General features: G+C 37.0%; 1 long non-coding RNA gene across 2 annotated transcripts in view; it reads left to right on the top strand.

The window, feature by feature from the left end:
- The window catches only part of LOC116738009, a 50,351-nt gene extending 48,815 nt beyond the window's left edge, over positions 1 to 1,536 (top strand). For both annotated transcript variants that reach the window (XR_004343480.1, XR_004343481.1), the window contains exon 3: positions 1,308 to 1,536. This is a non-coding gene — a long non-coding RNA (uncharacterized LOC116738009). The remainder of the gene's footprint in view (positions 1 to 1,307) is intronic.
- Positions 1,537 to 12,575: the final 11,039 nt, after the last annotated feature.

The following is a 12,575-nucleotide window of genomic DNA, read 5'->3' as shown; positions in this document are numbered from 1 at the left end:
ACAGACTTAAATGGGGTTTACCACATCACATTTAAGCTCTATCTTGTCTAAACCACGATATCATCAGACTTTGATAAAGACTTAAAACATTGATTATTTCTAGGGCACCTGGGTGGTTCAGTCAGTTAAGTGTCTGATTGATTTCAGCTCAGGTCATGATCTCACATTTCGTGAGCTCAAACCCTGTGTCCAGGCTCTGTGCTCACTGCTCGGAGCCTGCTTGAGATTCTCTCTATCTCCCTCTGCCGCTCTCTTCTGCTCATGCTGGTTCTCTCTCTCTAAAATAATAGAAAGTTAAAATAGAAAAAAAAAAAACAAACATTGATTATGTCTGCTGATCTTTCTGATTAGAAAGCCTGTCCCAAAATTGAGAAGTCAACATAAGAAAAAGACAGTCTCTCCAAGCTTCCTCCCACCCATCCTTCCTGATACTGGGATTATATTTTATATAAATCTTAGGGTTGCCATATTATAACAGTAAGTACTCATCCTATGAGGACCCAGAGGTTTGAATACACCAAGAGAGGGAGATCAATTCTGATATCAAGTTATCCCAGAAAATCAGGAAACCAATGGAGAAACGTAAGCTAAGAGACTATTACTTTCATGCCCTGGACTTGAACATGGTGAAGGCTAACTGGGGGTCCTATCTAGTGGAAGCCAGAGCTTGGCAGAGGAAGCCATGGGGTAAACGATAGACTGGAAATAGAACAAAGTACACAATGCAAAGCAGATATTCTAGCAGATATTTTGCCTTGGCTATTCTTCATCTTTCAGCAAATTCTTCAAATGACCCCTTTACCCCAACAAAATGCTTTGATTTTAAGCCTCATGTATGCCTAAGCTTGGACTGACATGTTTAAATAAAAGAACAAGCCCAAGAGGTCCATGAGACAGAGTTTGTAGGAACCAGTGAGCATTCACCAGGAGACAGTGAATGTTCAGAGAGAAATTGGGGTTGTGTGGCCTAGCTGTCCCTCTCTAAATGGCAATTCCACTTCTAATGTGCATTCTAAAAGTTCTGGGACTCATTTTTACTAGGAAAAGAACTGTAACTTGTAGAAAGACAAAAATATTTTTTTAATGAAAAGGAGAACAGGTTAGAGAGAGAGAGAGAGAATGGGTTGCAGCAGGATGAATATGCAGCAGCCATGAATTTCCAGGATATTCTTAGAAGACCAAGCCCTTGTTGCCTTTAACATGCATTGCCCAGCACCAAGAAAATGCTCATGAATGTCTGATGACCTGCTTCTGAAAATTTTTTACTGTCTCTTTGGCTGACCCTTGCTCTTCCATTTGCTTTGCAGTACCTTTCTTCGAATAGAACCTTCCTCTGGAAACCAGCACCTGATGGGAGAACAGTGGAGTCTGACCCTAACAGTCAATTCTCCAAGATGTAAGGACGTATTTCTAGTTTGTGGCTTTGCCTCCAATGATCCGGTCAGTTAGAGGCAACCCTCCTGGGAAGTATCTTTCCAATGAGGACTGCTATAAACATTCCTAGAGCACTCTGCTTGCCAGAATATTTAGGCAAATCTGAAAAAATAAAGATCAATAAATAAAAAAATCAAAACAAGCTTGTTGTTTGGTGACATACACAAATATGTTTTTTTCACATCTTTGGTATAGTTTCACCTCTTCTTGATAGCCCTGGAATTCTAATAATCAATTATTTTAACATTAGATGAGATATAAATGGTGATTTTTAATTCTGGCTTGATATAAACAGATCTGAAATCACACTCTAGAATATTCCTAAACAAACCTCTGAGGTCAGCATAGTGGTTAAAAATGCTGACCCTGGTGTTAGTTCTTCCCCCACCCCATTTCTACTATTTAATCGCTGTAATTTTGTGCAAGGTATTTAAACCTCTGTGTTTTGTTTTCCTCTACTACTTATTTCACACATTAATATAGGTAATTAGGTTAGAAAATGCCAGGTACATGGTAAGTGCCCAATAAATATTGGCTCATATCATTTTAATAGCAGTTTAATTTCATGTCATTATTTTTCCTCATATATATGACTTCATTGTAGCTATCCAATAAAGCTATATTTATAGGTAACTGTCAGATAAAACACTTAAAATAATCTATTCTTGAACCTTATTTCATATGAAGACATAAAATTAAATTTCAGTATATTTGTGTGTTATTCCATGTGAAACGGGTATTTGGGGTCATTTGAAAATTAAAAAAAAAAAAACCATAAGCCCACAGGGACTATACAAAGTTATCTTTCCCTTAGACAACCTAGCTATGTGATGTCCGCTTTTGGAATAGTTGAAAGTGAGTACAGCAAGGTGCCATCTATTCAGAGAGATACATACTAGATATGGGAGCCATAAATCAAAATCTTGCATGCAGATGCTTTGGTTGTTTTTGAAATCTGTTTCTCAAAGGGGCAACTCTCAATATAGCACATTCCAGGTGGAGCTGCAGTGGGTGGCCATTGATTAGACATTAGTTAAGTAGTGATTTTCTCAAAAGACACTACTTACAGATGCTATCTGTAAAGAATCTTCAGTAGTGCGTGGATTTTCTTTAGCACTATCGTCAGGAAAGGCAGGAAGACATCCTTAAATTCTAAGAAATAGAATAACAAAAGTAAGAGCAATATGAATATTTTCAGGTAGGAAATATGACTACCAAATAGGAAAAAAAAAAATGTATGCCAAAAGAAGAAAGACCAATCCCAATGGGGGTGGATATCACAGTCAGAGGGGATTTTTCTGTTTCATGACTGCCTTTCTTAGGTTTTCTCCTCATGAAAACTGGCTCAATGTTGTAGAAAAATAAAACTGCTGAAAATAAGAACTTTAGAAAACTTCCTTTGTGCTTTTTTTAGGTATTCAAAGAGAGGCTGAAGAATTTTGGACAGCAAAATTTCATTAACATTTTTCTTATGCATTTATAAATACTGATATTTTCTCAGAGTGTCATTTTTTAATTTTCCTCTCTCTTTCACAACCTAACCCACAAAGCAATAAATATACTTTAATAGAAAAAAAGGAAATGGTTAAAACAAAATTTTCACAGAAGACCCCAAAAATATATTTTAAAAATTGCCTGTGGTGCCTGGGTGGCTCATCTTGCGGTTTGTGAGTTCAAGCCCCACGTTGGGCTCTGTGCTGACAGCTCAGAGCCTGGAGCCTGCTTCAGATTCTGTGTCTCCCTCTCTCTGCTCCTGCCCTCTACATCCCCCCACTCATGCTCTGTTTCTCTCTCAAAAATAAAATAAGCACTAATAAAAAAATGTTTTTAATTTCCCAATATCAAAAATAATCAGAGAAATATATAACACTAATATGTTTTCTATTTACCACATTAATGAATATTTGAGAAAATAGCATTTAATGTTAATAGAGACACAGACATTTATAAATCTTCTGCAGGATAGCAAATTGATACATACTTTCTGGAAATCAGTATGAGGACATGTGTGAATAGTCTGAAAAATAGCTTTACCTTTCATTTAGAAAATTAATATTTATTTATCCACATCCATAAAAATTCCTATTTATTTATACATAGAAATAACCAGAATGATGTCAAAGTTTCTTCCACAAAGATGATCATGATAACTTTATATTAGTATTTGTCTTTTTTTTTTTCTGAGAGAGAGAGAGAAAGAGAGTGCATACACATGAGGTGGGGGCAGAGGAAGAGAGAGAGAGAGAGAGAGAGAGAGTATCTCAAGCAGGCTCCATGCCCAGAGCAGAGCCTGATGTGGGGCTCAATCTCATGACTGTGAGATTATGACCTGAGCCAAAATCAAAAGGCAGATGCTTAACCAAATGAACCTCCTACATGCCCCTAAATTAGTATTTGGATATAATCTAAAAGGTAATGATTAAATTTTATATTTATTTATTAATTTTTTGTGATGTCTTATTCTAGGAGGTATTTAAGGCCAACAAATAACTAAGTTAAACATAGCTCATGCACCTAATGAATAGTATTCATCCCGAAATGGTATTAAAATGCATAAACTTTAATGTTGGAAAATGTTTTTATTGTTAACTGAAAACATCAAGAATCACAGTTCAGTGTATTGTTAACTACAAAATAAATAGTAGAAAAGAATAAATGAAAGGATAAATGAAAGGGAACCAAAGCTGTTCCCTTTGGATGAAGAGACAAGGAATGATCATGTAAAGAATACTCCACACAGGGGCGCCTGCGTGGCGCAGTCGGTTAAGCGTCCGACTTCAGCCAGGTCACGATCTCGCGGTCCGTGAGTTCGAGCCCCGCGTCAGGCTCTGGGCTGATGGCTCAGAGCCTGGAGCCTGTTTCCCATTCTGTGTCTCCCTCTCTCTCTTCCCCTCCCCCGTTCATGCTCTGTCTCTCTCTGTCAAAAAAAAAAAAAAAAAAAAAGAATACTCCACACAGCAATAGCATAATACATGTTATCTACACTTTTTTAATGGAATATTTACCAAGATAGACCATATTCTGGGCTGTCTAAAAATGTCAGTAAATTGAAAATGACTTAAAGTATACAAGAATAGCATACAAAAATTGTTATGTAATAAAAGTGGAATAAAATTAGAAGTCAGTCAAAGAAATGTATCTGTATAATTCACAAATTTTGGAAACTAAATAATATCTTTACAAATAACCTATAGATCAAAGGGGGAAAAAAGTAAAATTAGTAAATAGTTGATACTAAACACAAAAACTCATGGTATACAGTAATTAAAGGGAAATTTATAGCACATAAAGCCTACATTAAAAGCCAATTTAACTACTTGAGAAACCAGTTTAAAAAGGCAAATAATATATAACACAAAATATAGCATAAGCCAAAGAAATGACATAATTAAGACCAGAGTGAAAATAAATGACCATCAAACAGAAAAACAGAAAATTGTCAAAAGGTGATTTTTTGAGAATATCGATAAAGCTAACAAACCTTTAGCCTAACTGATCAGGAGGAACAAAGAAAACACAAGTGACTAATATCAAGAATGACAGAGGTGACATCACTACAGGTTCTACAGATATTTAAAGAAGGACTTAAATAAATAGAAAGATATAACATGATCATTGATCATAAAATTCAGTTTTGTTAAGCTATTAATTCTCCCCAAATTGATCTATAGATTTGATTCAATCATAATCAAAATCCAAGTAAGATTTTTTGACATGAATTAATATGCTGATTCTAAAATTAACATGGAAGTGCAAAGGACCTAGAATAGTTAAAACAATTTTGATTTTAAAAGTTGGAGAATTAAGCCTCCCTGACTCCAAGCCTTATTATAAAACTATAGTAATCAAGAAAGTATGGCATTGATATCAAGATAGACAAAGAGATCAATTGGGGCGAATGGAGAATACCAGAAATAGATCTACACATAAAACATCAACTGGGTTATTTTACGAAGGTGCAAAGGCCATTGGTGGAGAAAGGACAATCTCCTTGCAAAAAAATAAACATCTATCCATACTTTGCACTGTATACAAAAATTAAGTAAAATTATAAAACATAGAAGAAACATAGAGAAACATAAACTCAAAAAATTAAGAACCTCTGTTCTTCAAAAAATCCTGTTAAGAGAATGAAGACAAGCTGCAATGCAAGAGAAAATATTTGTAAATCACATACCTGATGAAGGATTTGAATGAAAAATATATATAAAAAATTCTCAAAATTCAGTAAGAAAACAAGCAATCCAATTGAAAAAAATGGGTGAAACATTTGAACACTCTGCCAAAGTAGCTCTCTGGACGGCAGATGAGCCAATAAAAAGATACTCCACATTAATGGTTTAGAAAATGCAAGCTGAAACCACAATGAGATACCACAACACACCAATATAAATGTCAAAAAGATTGGCTGTACACAATGTTGCTGAGGGTGTGGCACAGTGGCAACTTCCCATTGGTTTTAGGAATGTGATAATGGTACAACCACTTTGAAACAAGTTTGATGGCTTTTTTGCAGAGTTGAATATATTGCTACTATATTACCCAGCCATTTCACTACTCAGTATATACATCCACATAAAAACTCACACTTGAATGTTTACAGAAACTTTACTTATAATAGGCAAACACTCAATACAAACACATGAACAAAATCTCATCAACAAATGGACACAAGAAAACTTTTTTTTATTATGGATATAGTCATTACCCTGACTCTGATTATGTTTTTATGGGTGTATATGTATGCTGAAATGATCAGGTTGATACTTTAAATATGAGCAGTTCACTGTAACTCAATTATACCTCAATAAATCTGTTAAAAAAATTTTTTTAAGTAGCCATAATATTCCTGGAGAAGAACAAACTGAGTGGGCTTGTTCCAACCAGACTTTTTATAATTCTGCTCTAAATAAGATAGTGTGATATTCATGTAAAGATAGACAAATAGAGCAGCAGAATAAAATAGAAATCCCAGAAAAAGACCCAAGCATATGTAGAGTCTTAATTTATAAAGAGAGTGCTACTCCAGAGCTGGGAAAGGAAAATATTTTTCAATAAATCATGCTGGGGCATTTTTGTATCCATAAAAATAAAAATGAAAATTGGCTCCTACTTCATGTCACACACAAAACTCTCTTTTATGTAGAAAATAAATCAAAATGTGAAAAGCAAAACAATAAAGAATCTGTGGAGGACAATCACGAAGAATATCTTTATGACCTTAGATAAGTAAAATATGTCTCAAACAAACCAAAAGCTCTAATCAAGACATTAAGATGAATAAACTTGAGTACATTCAAGTTTGTTCATCAAAGACCCCATTAAGAGAGTGAAAAGGCAAGCTATAGTCTTGGTAAGGAAATTTTCAACACATAAAACATGGCTATACCCAAAATACTTAAGATCTAAAATAAGTTAAAAAAAAAAAAAAAGGTAAGCAGAAAATAAGCAAATGAGTTGAAGAGCCATGAGAATATTGAAATGTCATAAATCCATGAAAAAGTGAGGCAGCTCATTGGTAATCAGGGAAATGGAAAATGAGACCACAAAGACATATTACCATGTACGTCTAGAATGACTCAAATTTACAGTCTGACGTCTGACACACAATGGGGACTCCCATGTACTGCTGTAAGGGTGTAAATTCGTGCTATTACTTTGATAAACTATTCGGCATTATTCACTATGGCCGATCATGTACGTAGTTTCCATATATACAGGGAAGTGAGTGAAAAGTTCAAATCAGCTAGTCTGGCTCAGAGAGCCAGTTGTTAAATTTTCAGAAACTTTGTAATCTGACTCTTACAACAGTGGTTGCTTGAAAATGGTCACAGTGATCGTATTTACATTAGAATCTTGTTGAATGCCATAAATTGGTTTTTTTTTTTTTCCTCTGGAGCACCAGTACCTATGTGCAAAGCAACATAATGTGTAAAGCAATGCTTACGGTAGTATTATTTGCAATCGCCTCAAACTGGAAACAACCTAAACGTCCATCTAAGGCATAAACGATAAATTTTCGTATATCTATAGACTAGAATATTTTATGGCAATAAAAATAGATGAAGTACAGCTACATGCAGCCATAATAATGATTATCATCAGAAAAAGTGCTAGTAATATCAGATACTTGGTATGTGCCAGGCCATCTCTCTCTCTCTGTCTCTTTCTCCCTCTTTTTAATATACTTACGAGTTTGCGTCCTTAGAAAAATAATGAGACTACATACTGAAATGCTATCTTTGTGTGATGGCATTATAGGTTATTTCCTTTTTTCTTTATACTTTATTGCTTTTCTATAATCAGGAAAAGGCAATAGAATTACCTTGGTTTTAAAAATAAAATATAGAATGATGGTCATGGTGAGATACAATTTCTTACATTGCTCAGATAGTATCACTGTAGATGTTGGAGGCAGATTGGATTTGAAATCTGGTATATCTCTTATGAGATGTGTGACTCTGTAGAAGTGATTTAACCTTACTGAGATTTGTTTCCTTCAACTGTAAAATTGGAATAGTGGCATAGCCTAACTCATAGGGTATTTGTGAAAATAAAAATGAGATATATGTGCATCCAAGTGACCAGCACAGGAGTTGCATTATGTTTTATTGAGTATATTAATGTCTCCTTACTTCCAGTTCTCTTAAATAGGTCTTAATCTACGAGCAGTGCCTCTAAAATCATGTATTTGTGGGGCACCTGGGTGGCTCAGTTGGTTAAGCATCCGACTTCAGCTCAAGTCATGATCTCAAGGTTCTGGGTTCCAGCCCTGCATGGGGCTGTGTGCTGACAGCTCTGAGCCTGGAACCTGCTTTGGATTCTGTCTCTCTCTGCCCCTCCCCTGCTTGTGTGCACACATGAGCATGTGCACTCTCTCTCTCCGTCTCTCAGAAATAAACATTTAAAAAAGAAAGAAAGAAATAGAATCATGTATTTGGACTGTGATCAAGATAGAACACCTTTGTAATTAATAGGGTACCGTTGCCGTTTAGCTTATAGACACAGGTGATTGAAACTCAATAGTAGGATTCTGAAGGTATCAAAAGAGGAGGGTTTAGTTGAAAAAGTAAATTGTGCCTGAGTTTATTCAGAGAATGTTTACAATTGTGTGTGTGTGTGTGTGTGTGTGTGTGTGTATGTGTTTGATTGATTTGCCTGTGTTAAGTCATTGAAATATGAAAGCATTATGTTCACTGACACGTTCGGCCCTTGGGGGACTGACACATTTCTTTATCAGCTGGGCCATATTGGCTAATTCTCTCCTCCTTCAATGTTCTCTCTAGCTTTCCATTTTGGACAGACACAGCCCGTTGAGTGAGTTTACTGTGAAAGGATTGTTACTATCACTGTGTGTGCAATTTAGTTTCCGTAAGTGTAGGCTCTGACTCATTAAATGCTACACCCTTGCTTTAACTGAGAGAGTGCATTTAACTTTGATTCAGTCAACGAATTGTTAATTAAGCCTCCTTGATCTTTGTCAAAAAAACATCCTACCAGGGTACATAAACGGTGTAGTTATTTCAAGGCTTGTACATTTCTTTTAAATTATGTACAGCACTCTACTAACCACATTAAAAGAGGAAAAAGAAGTATTCGAATGAATATTTACCTATCCATGTGTGCTCATCATCTAAATGAGAATTCTGAAATCCTGGAGTAGAAGTAGATTTGAGGGGATTCACACAGGAAATGTGGTTTGAGTTTTTGTTTTGTCGTTGTTGTCTTTGCTTTAAAAGCAATTAGAACTTCAATTACTGTATTTTAAAGAGTGCAAAATTTAGGGTATACTATAATTTAAAAAAACAAGTGTTGGCAAGGATGTGGAGAAATTAGAACTCTCATACATTGCTGGTGGAATACGAAACTGTGCAGCCATTGTGGAAGACAACTTGTTGATTCTTTCGGAGTTATACAAAATTACCATGTTACCTTGCAATCCTACTCCTACATTTTGTTTTTGTTTTTTTTTGGGGGGGTTGCAACTACATATGGCTTTATTTAGTGTTTTTCTGCATTGCAGAAGTGCCAATAGTGGACCTCAGAGGACTGCAGAGGCAATTAGGCAGTCCCCAGGCCCTCTGGGGAGGGTGTGGGGGGAGTAGCAGAAAGAGGTGATATCCCTTCAGCCTTCAAGACCAGTCCCTTCTCCAAGCTCCCAGAACAGGGAGAGGATCAGGGGCCAGTGAGGGCCATACATCCTTGAATTTGGGGCCAAAGTATATGGGCAGGCTCTTGGTTATACTAAGGCATGAAGTCAGGCAGGAGCACTCCTCCCACCTAGTGACCCCTCAAAGTGATTGCTGGTCAGGGAGCCATATGCACCCTTAAACCTTGAGCCTGTTTCATGGGGTCCCTTGTGTCTGGGAAAGGCAGTGAGTCATGCTGAGGGAAGGGCTCCATTTCCAGTTTTGCCCCAACTTGCTGGATGAAGGGTAAGTCTCTTCTCTTTGGGCCTCTATCTCCTGCTCTGTCACACCAGGAAGCAAGACTAGATGATTTCTCAGTGCCTTCCAAATTCTATGGTCTAAGACTCCTTCCCCAACTCCAGGATGCCCTCTGGCTGGGACAATGATATAGAAAGGGAATTTTTAAGGCAAGAAGAAGGGCAGACAAGGGTGGTCTCAGCCCCCAGGGAGATGTTGGAGTAGGCAGTTCTTTACCTTCCAAAAATTGAAAACGGGTACTGAAACAAAGGCATGTGTGTGCATGTTCATAGCAGCACTATTCACAATAGCTAAAAGGTGGATACAGCCATAAGTGTTCATCAAGGATGAATGAATACATAAACCGTGTTATATACATACAACAGAATATTATTTAGCCATAAGAAATGAACTGCGGATACATGCTACAACACGAATGAACCTCAAAACCCTTATGGTGTCCGAGAGAAGCCAAACACAAATGGTCATGGAAAATACGGTTCAATTTGTATGAGATGTCTAGAATGAACTGTTCAATTTATATAAGATGTCTAGAATAAACAAAAACATAGAGACAGAATGCAGATTGGCGGTGGTCAGTGACTGGGAGAAGGGAGGAAATGGGATAGAACTGTCTGATGTGTATGGAACTTTCCTCTAGAGAATGGAAATACTTTGAAACTAGAAACAAAGTGTTCCACAACATTGTAGGTGTACTCAATGCCACTGAATTGTTCATGTAAAATAATTAATTTTATGTTATGTGAATTTCACCACAATAAATTTTTTTTTTAATTTTTTTTTTCAACGTTTATTTATTTTTGGGACAGAGAGAGACAGAGCATGAACGGGGGAGGGGCAGAGAGAGAGGGAGACACAGAATCGGAAACAGGCTCCAGGCTCTGAGCCATCAGCCCAGAGCCCGACGCGGGGCTCGAACTCACGGACTGCGAGATCGTGACCTGGCTGAAGTCGGACGCCCAACCGACTGCGCCACCCAGGCGCCCCCACAATAAATTATTTTTTAAAAATTTCAGAGGCTAGGCACACCTGGGTGGCTCCTTGGTTAAGGGACCAATTCTTGATTTCTGCTCAGGTCATGATCTCACAGTTCATGGGATCAAGCCCCATGTCAGGCTGTATACTGACAGATCCTTGGGATTCTCTCTCTCTCTATCTCTGCCCCTCCACCATTCTCTCTCTTGCAAAATGAATAAATAAACTTTAAAAAAAATTCAGAGGATATAAAATATAGGTAGGATCGTAGATATAGAAAAGTGTTCCTCCCCATCAAGCAATTTATTAAGTAACTAAGCATTTATATGGTAGTAAGAATACCTGAGTAAGATGCCAAGGAACAGAAGGTAGAATCAGACAAAATGACTTTAATATTCAAGTTATATTTTATTTAATTTTTTTATTTTTGAGAGCGAGAGAGAGAGAGAGAGGGAGAGAATGAGTGGGGGAGGGGCAGAGAGAGAGGTAGAGAACCGGAGGCAGGCTCTGCATTGTCAGGCAAAGCCCGATAAAGGGGGCGGGGGGGGGGGGGAGGGTTATTCAAACCCACAAACCCTGAGATCATGACCTGAGCCACCCAGGCAGTACTCAAATTATTTTTATTCAATTTATTTAAACTAAAAAAACCCAAAACAGTCCCACCCATTTCTACCAGCCCTCACCCCTCACCTATAGCAACCACCACACTCTGTTATCTATGAGCTTATTATATATACACACACACACACACACATATACATATATATTTAAATTCTATTTGATCTTGGTGTACAATCTTTTCAACATATTGTTGAATTTGGTTGTCAGCATTTAAAAAAAAATTTTTAATGTTTGTTTATTTTTGCCAGAGAGGCAGAGTGGGAGAGGGGAGGGGCAGAGAGAGAGGGAGACACAGAATCCAAAGCAGGCTCCAGGCTCTGAGCGGTCAGCACAGATTCCCACGTGGGGCTCGAACCCACGATCCAGGAGATCATGATCTGAGCCAAAGTCAGACACGTAACCAGCTGAGTCACCCGGATGCCCCTGGTTGCCAGTATTTTTTTTTTTTTTTTAAGAATTTCTCATTTATGTTCATGGCCTGTAATTTTCTTTTCCCGTGGCGTCCTTGTCTGGTTGCAGTATCAGAGTAATGTTGGCCTTGTGAAAAAAGTTTGGAAGATTTCCCTTCACTTCTATATTTTGGAAGAGTTTAAGAAGGATTGGCATTAATTCTTCTTTGAATTCTTGGTGGAATTCATCAGTGAAGCTGTCTCATCCTGTTATTTGTTGGAAGGTTTTTGATTACTGATTCAATCTCCTTACTAAATTTAGTATACTAAAAATTGGTCTGTTCATATTTTCTGCTTCATCATGACTCAGTCTTGATAGGTTGCATGTTCCTAGGGATTTTCCCATTACTCCTCAGTTGTCCAATTTGTAGCTTATAATTATTCAGAGTAGTCTCTTTGGATCCTTTGTATTTCTGTGGTATTACTTGCAACATCTCTTTCATTTCCGATTTTACTATTTGAGTCTCATCTCTTTTTTTTCTTGGTGAGTCTAGCTAAAAATTTGTCAATTTTGTTCACTTTTCAAATAACCAGCTTTTCGTTTCACTGATCTTTTCTATTGTCTTTTTAGTCTCTATATCATTGTATTGCTATGTTCCAATTAAAGAAGACCCAAAATAGAAAATTTCTAAATTATGAAGCAAATGAA

The sequence above is a fragment of the Lynx canadensis genome, chromosome A3 (assembly GCF_007474595.2).
Source record: "Lynx canadensis isolate LIC74 chromosome A3, mLynCan4.pri.v2, whole genome shotgun sequence".
NCBI classification, from domain to species: domain Eukaryota; kingdom Metazoa; phylum Chordata; class Mammalia; order Carnivora; family Felidae; genus Lynx; species Lynx canadensis.
The sequence above is the reverse complement of the archived record's forward strand: the minus strand, read 5'-3'. Positions and strand labels throughout refer to the sequence as shown.